We start from the raw sequence: 6,097 nt of genomic DNA, 5'->3' as shown, positions 1-6,097 counted from the left end.
GTCGAGTGAGGCGATGGCCATGTGGGAGCCTCGCTGGGACACCCTGCCCAGCCTGCCATGGGATGGGACAGTGGCATTGGTTAGGGAATTCTGTGAGGCCACACAGGAGCTGTGTGATTTATGCCCTGCCATGTCTGAAATCCAAATTGGTCACAGAAGCACAGAATGTGCTGAGCTGGAAGGTGCCCTCCAGGACCATCGAGTCCAGCTCCTGGCCGTGCACAGGAATCTCTCCGTGTACCTTCCCATTTTGGGTTAACAAACACCCTGAGAACAGCACCCAAAGGCGGGGCTGTGATCCTTCTGGTGAGCCCTGTGCAGGTGTGCTCACACGCACCTGTGCAGAGCCACTGGACACCCCATTTTGCAGCAGGAACACTGGATCAGAACAAGACCCCACATGCAGTTCTTCCTTGTGCATCATGACACTGCTCAAGATCTCCTCAACAAACGATGAATTCTAAAAAGCCCTCTAGGAGTGGCAGGGATGGATGGCTTTTGTTACTTCAGAAAGACACAAGCACTTGGAGGAGGAAGTAAAGTGTAATTCCCTCCATCCTCAGTGTTCACACCCTTTCTGGTTCAGTGACATGCTGGAACTCAGCCTCACAGTGCTAGAAAGGAAATTTGATTCCTTGCCTGAAGTATAGAAGCCGAGAAAAGTTGTCATCAATTCTTTAAACTTCATGTAACTTAAGGATCTCCTGCATTTTGAGGTGACTGGTGTCCTGACAATCTGTACATGCTGTTTATCACAATTCACTGAAGTAGTGTTTATGAAGAATTTGGTGACATTTTATTGTGTCTCTGAGGCTGCTTTGGGACTTCCTGGCTCAGTGGGACATGGGAATCCCCTGCTTGTCACTGCAAGTCACACCTGGGTTTCACTGGGTGTGAAGTGGCATCTTCACATCAGTGGTCACAAGAGTCAGGAGGTCACAAATCTTTTTACATGGGAATGTAATTAAAAAACCAGGAAATACACAAAACTTTAAAACCAAAGCTGGTGCTTTGGTGTAGAGCCCCTAGAACTGAGGTACTTTGGGAGTTCCCTGAGACACGTGTGGAATCTGTCTCAAGGAAGGAAAGCAAAGAGAGCTGGTTTGGTTTTCCTATAACAACATAATTTTGCCTTCTAAGAGTAGATGCTTTTCTTCTGGCACAATTACTGAATCATGTTATTGAAGCATGTTGGGAAACATTTCAAAATTATGCTAAGTCAGGACAATATTCAGAATCTCTCAGTTAACTTCATGGCTGCTTGAGCCAGTCTGCTCCTTCCTAAAATACACAGCCCCAAAGCTGATCACCTTCCTGTTTCAGCACTATTTTATTTGTGCCTTGCCACTGACCACTTTTTAGCCATCACTTAATGCAAAAAGTACAACAGCTCCAGAAGAAGCACCCACAGACCTACTCTGAGGGCTGGATTTGAGTCAGCAGAAGTGTCTGAAGGTTGGAGTGTAGTGGGACATGATAATGCAGCTGGAGATAGAAATGATATTTGAGAGGTATTTAAGGGAGTGAACACAGCACGAAGATCTGTGCAAAGGACACAACAGCTCAAACACAGAGACCTGGGATCCAGAGAGGAGAACTGAACAGGCTGTTGGGCATCATTCCCTGCCCTGCATTCTGGGAGCAAGTGAAGGGATGTAGTAAATTTGTATTTGCTCTGTTTACTCATTAGAGGACAAGGTAAGAGAAGGCTGGGATGGAGGGAGAGGTGGTTGGAGAGCTCCCCCAGAGCAGCAATATCAGGGAGTTTCCAGCTGGGAACACTCCCAGCCATGATGCTGGTACTCAGTCCGTGATTGCAGTATGGAAAACCCTCTGAGAAGAGTTTAGAAACTGGAATTTGGCATGGGAGGGGGTGAAATTGGACCCAGCTAGAAGGGAGAGTGTCGGGAGGCAGAAACACCCGGTGCACAGGAGGGGTGTGCAGGCTGGAGTTTTTAGGCTGGGCAGAGAACAGGAGGGAAGGGAGACGTGGCAGCAGAAGCTGGAGCAGAGGGAGCCACTGCCTGCCTCGGGATAAAATCTGCAATGACAGGGCTGGGAAAATGGGGAAGGATGCGAGGGGCGTGAAAGCAGTCCTGAATGATGGACAAGATCTCGTTCTCATTCACCTCAGGAGGGTTCTCGTGGTGGTGTGCAGTGTGACAGCTGCCAACGGAGAGCTGGGGAAGAAAGATGAGAATTTACAAAGTTTGGGTGAAAAGATTGATGGTAAAGCCAAAATTCGAGCAGTGGGGAAAAAGGAGAAAAGGAGTCTTGATATCATTTATTTCCTATGCATACAGAGTGAACAAAATTAAACAGAAGTTGATGCTAATAGTCTTAATCTACTTTTTCTATTGCAGAAGTGGGTATTGTTTCTCACAATACAGCCACTAGAAAAATCAGTAAAATCACTGCATTGTAAGAGACGAAGCACTTCACACCAGAGGGGAGACAATTAGTACTCCCAGGCTGAATAACTTTAATTGCACATGCTTTGTGCTGCTGCTTCAGGTCAAAACTGTGCCCAGATTCATCCTAGTACGAGTTCAGGAGCAGTGTCATGCTTGGGTTTTATTCAAATACAAAAAAATTAAGACAACTATAGATGGTTTTACACCCAGCATAATTAATTATATCACAAATACAAGTAAGTTAATCAGCATTAGGTCCACTGATCTCACAATGATCTTTAAGACCCACTAAGCCACCCAGCTCCTGTGCTGCTCAGACACCTGCCAGCACTGGTGCCAGTTTCTGCTGAACAGTCAGTTCAGGGACAACTTCCCACTTGATGCTCTCTGCTTTGTTGAAATCCCCCTCAATGGCTGAGTTTTCAGATCTAGTTTTGGATTAAAAGGTGCAATTCATTTTTCTCTCTCTGGTTCCAATATATTTCCCCCTGAACAGCAACAAGCAGTCTATAAGAAAGTTTTTAATTGCCACGATGCCTGGAGAGAGAGGGTCAAGTGTGGCAGGAGCAGAGGAGGAGATGATGCTCCAGGTTGCTGTGCTTGGCGCTGGGTTCTGTCTTTGCCCATGTCTCCTGCAGCATGGCCCAGGGGAGCTAACAAACGTGTTCCAAAGCAAGCGAGGGGCTGTGAGCAGTCCTGGCCCCGGCACAGCCCCTGCTCCTGCTGATCCTGTATCTGCCCTTGCCTCAGCTCTGGAATGCCAGCCCCTGAAATGTGTCACTGAAGTCATCCCTGCACTGAACTCAGCAGGCAATCTGTCACTGAATTCATTTCTGCCAAGATTCCAATCCAGCCTTGTACTTGGGATCCTGACAGCCCTCAAATAAATATTATTGATTAGTCACCATTATTTTTTACTGTTGATATACTGCAAGGTTGTGGGGCCTTGCAGTTGTACTTTTACATAGTCCACTGGAAAATCTGTTTGATTATGGTGTTTATATTGGCAGTGAGGTTCATCCTTATTGCAGGCTAAGGCTAAAGTCTCAGATTTTGTCAAAAACCCTAAGTAAAAGTGAAGCTGAACCCCTGAACCTCAGAGCAGACAAATCCTCACCAAAAGAGCAGCTGGGCATCTGGGACTGACTGGATTCACATCCCAGAACACAAACAAGCCAGAACTTGGGCTCTGAGTGGATGTCCCAGCTTCAGCACCATCCTGGGCCAGAGGGACTGAACGGCTGGGCCTTGTGCCTGAGCCCTAAACCTGCTCAGGGACAGGGAAGCCACAGTGCCAAACGGGAGTTACCTTCTCCCCTGCATTCAGCACCCTCAGCCCTGCTCTGCACTGACGGCAGCCAGGAAGCAATTAAAGCTCTGCTCCTGCCAGATGATTGAGTGCTTGCAGACACAGATCCCTGAGAAAGTATAAGAGAGAAAGTGCATTAGCAGAGTATTTGTGCCTTCCTAGGAAATGAATATGGATGTAATTAAGAAAAGCTGATTTATGTGGAACCGTAAAGCCAAGGATGTAAAATGAAAAATTCTCAGTAAATGTCAAGTCAGTGTTTTGTGGTGGCCAAAACAAGGCAAGGAGAGTATTGCAATGGTATTAAAGAACTGAGAATTAAAATGCCACTATATAAATCCCTAGTACATGAATATTTAAGACGTTATATGGAGTTCCAAGCACCTGATCCTCAAAGATTCTAGAAGTGCTGTTCCACTATAGTCTGTGACTAACATTTTGAGAACAGCAAGATCACAAGACTTTCTTTTGCCAGGAAAAGCCAAATGGTTTCCATGGCGTGTGTGGTGAACTGTGTGTGTTTGTAGATCCCACTAAGGCAGGAAAGCCTGGATGTTCCTAATGTGCCCATGGGATCCATCGATTACTTCCTTCAGAGCGGCTTCCTGAACCAGGTGGGTGCAGACTGAGACCAGTTTTTCTTCTTTCAGGCACTATTGTGGTGTCTGCTCATGTCCTGATGCCATGGAGCTCTTGCTTTGTTCCTTTACAGCACTTTTTTCCCTGACAAATCCATCACCTTTAAGCATAGTGAGAAATGTCACCTATTTACCTGAAACCTGACTGCCCTGACACATTTCAAACTTTCACACACTGCAGCACACAAAATGCTCCTGTACTGTGACCCTGACTGATATGTGAAAGCACCTTCCTCCAAACGTGATCTCATCAATAAATGAAGGAATTTTACCAGGTAATTTTCATAATTAAAAATGTAGCCATGGACCTTCTAAAAGCTGAACCCTAATTCACAGCAGTCAGGTGATGAATAATTCATACACTGGACTTGTTATATGTCCCTACATAAAAATGAGGAAAAGATGAACTTCATGAGGCTTAATTTGCATTCCAGTAAATGATCAGCATTATATAAATTTAAATAAATACCTAAACCCTCATTATTCGGTCATTAAAAACCTTGTAACTATTTTTAACTTAAAATAATGATTTTTTCCTATCAAACCTTCAAATGAGATATAAATAGATAAAACCTATTTACTGCAGATTTCACTGACCCTTAAATCCAGAGATATATTTCTGTGTACATTATTGCTCTGATTAGTCTGCAGCAAATGAAATTGTATATAATTTTCTGAAAAAGTACAGGCAAATGTCACAAAATGTGCAGTTCAGTCACTGTGATCCAGTTTCATGTGGATTCAAAATCTGCATCTTTTATTATGTGAAAGCAAATTCCATCTGTAGCATTTGCTTTGGGCAGTCAGCAAAGGAGAAACGATCAGAATCTGTACAGCCCCACCAGAGAACACAGAACTAGCTCCAAAGCTGTCCACTAGAAAATAACCTTTATTCCAAGTTTTGTTGCATTATTTTATCAATATGATGACTGTGAAATATAAATTCATCATTTGTCTACAGACTTCCTATATATTTTCTAACATTAACAACTGCATCTAGTGTGCTAAAGGAATGCAGACAAACATGAGCAAAATAGGCAACACTTTTAAGATACTTGTTGCTTCTCCTGTCACACCATTAATTTTCTGACCCAGGTGTCCACAAAAAAAAAAAAAGGCTATGTATCTTTATTTTCTATATTTTTATATTTTTAATACAGATATATAAAGCCATTATTGGAATAATCTCATCTTCCTCCTAATTGCACATCTGATTGCAAGAGCTTCATAATTTCTGAGTTCTGGCTCTATCAGGCCATGAAACAAAAACTTGCATTGCTCTGTTTGCACGTCCTTCCTCAGGATCTGGAGCAGATACAGAATTCACTTTGCAAACTGGAACTTGACATCAGGAAAAAATCTGCAATATCATCCCTGGGTGAATGGGGTCTTCTGTTCCCTAAACCTGCTGAGGTCCCACTTCACAGACTCTGAATGGGTTTAGTGTCTAAAGAAGGGAAGGGACTCATCTGCTTCTGGGCAAACACACAGAACACAAAATGACTCCATGCATATGGCTCCATTTTCTATCCAAAGAATATTCCTTCTCCCCAGTGCAGGCACAAAGCACTGAACTCTGAGTTCTCTTACACTGCCCCAGCCATGAGCATTTCTTTGGAGCTGCCTCATGACAGTGTGTACCTGTGCTGGGGGAAAGGAAGGACACTAATGAGTATCTATTTAAATTAATATTTACTCACCACAGAATAAAGACAGGACACATTCCAGGGTTTTTT

The sequence above is a fragment of the Zonotrichia albicollis genome, chromosome 17, assembly GCF_047830755.1.
Source record: "Zonotrichia albicollis isolate bZonAlb1 chromosome 17, bZonAlb1.hap1, whole genome shotgun sequence".
Classification (NCBI taxonomy): Eukaryota; Metazoa; Chordata; class Aves; order Passeriformes; family Passerellidae; genus Zonotrichia; species Zonotrichia albicollis.
Note: the sequence above shows the minus strand (reverse complement) of the source record.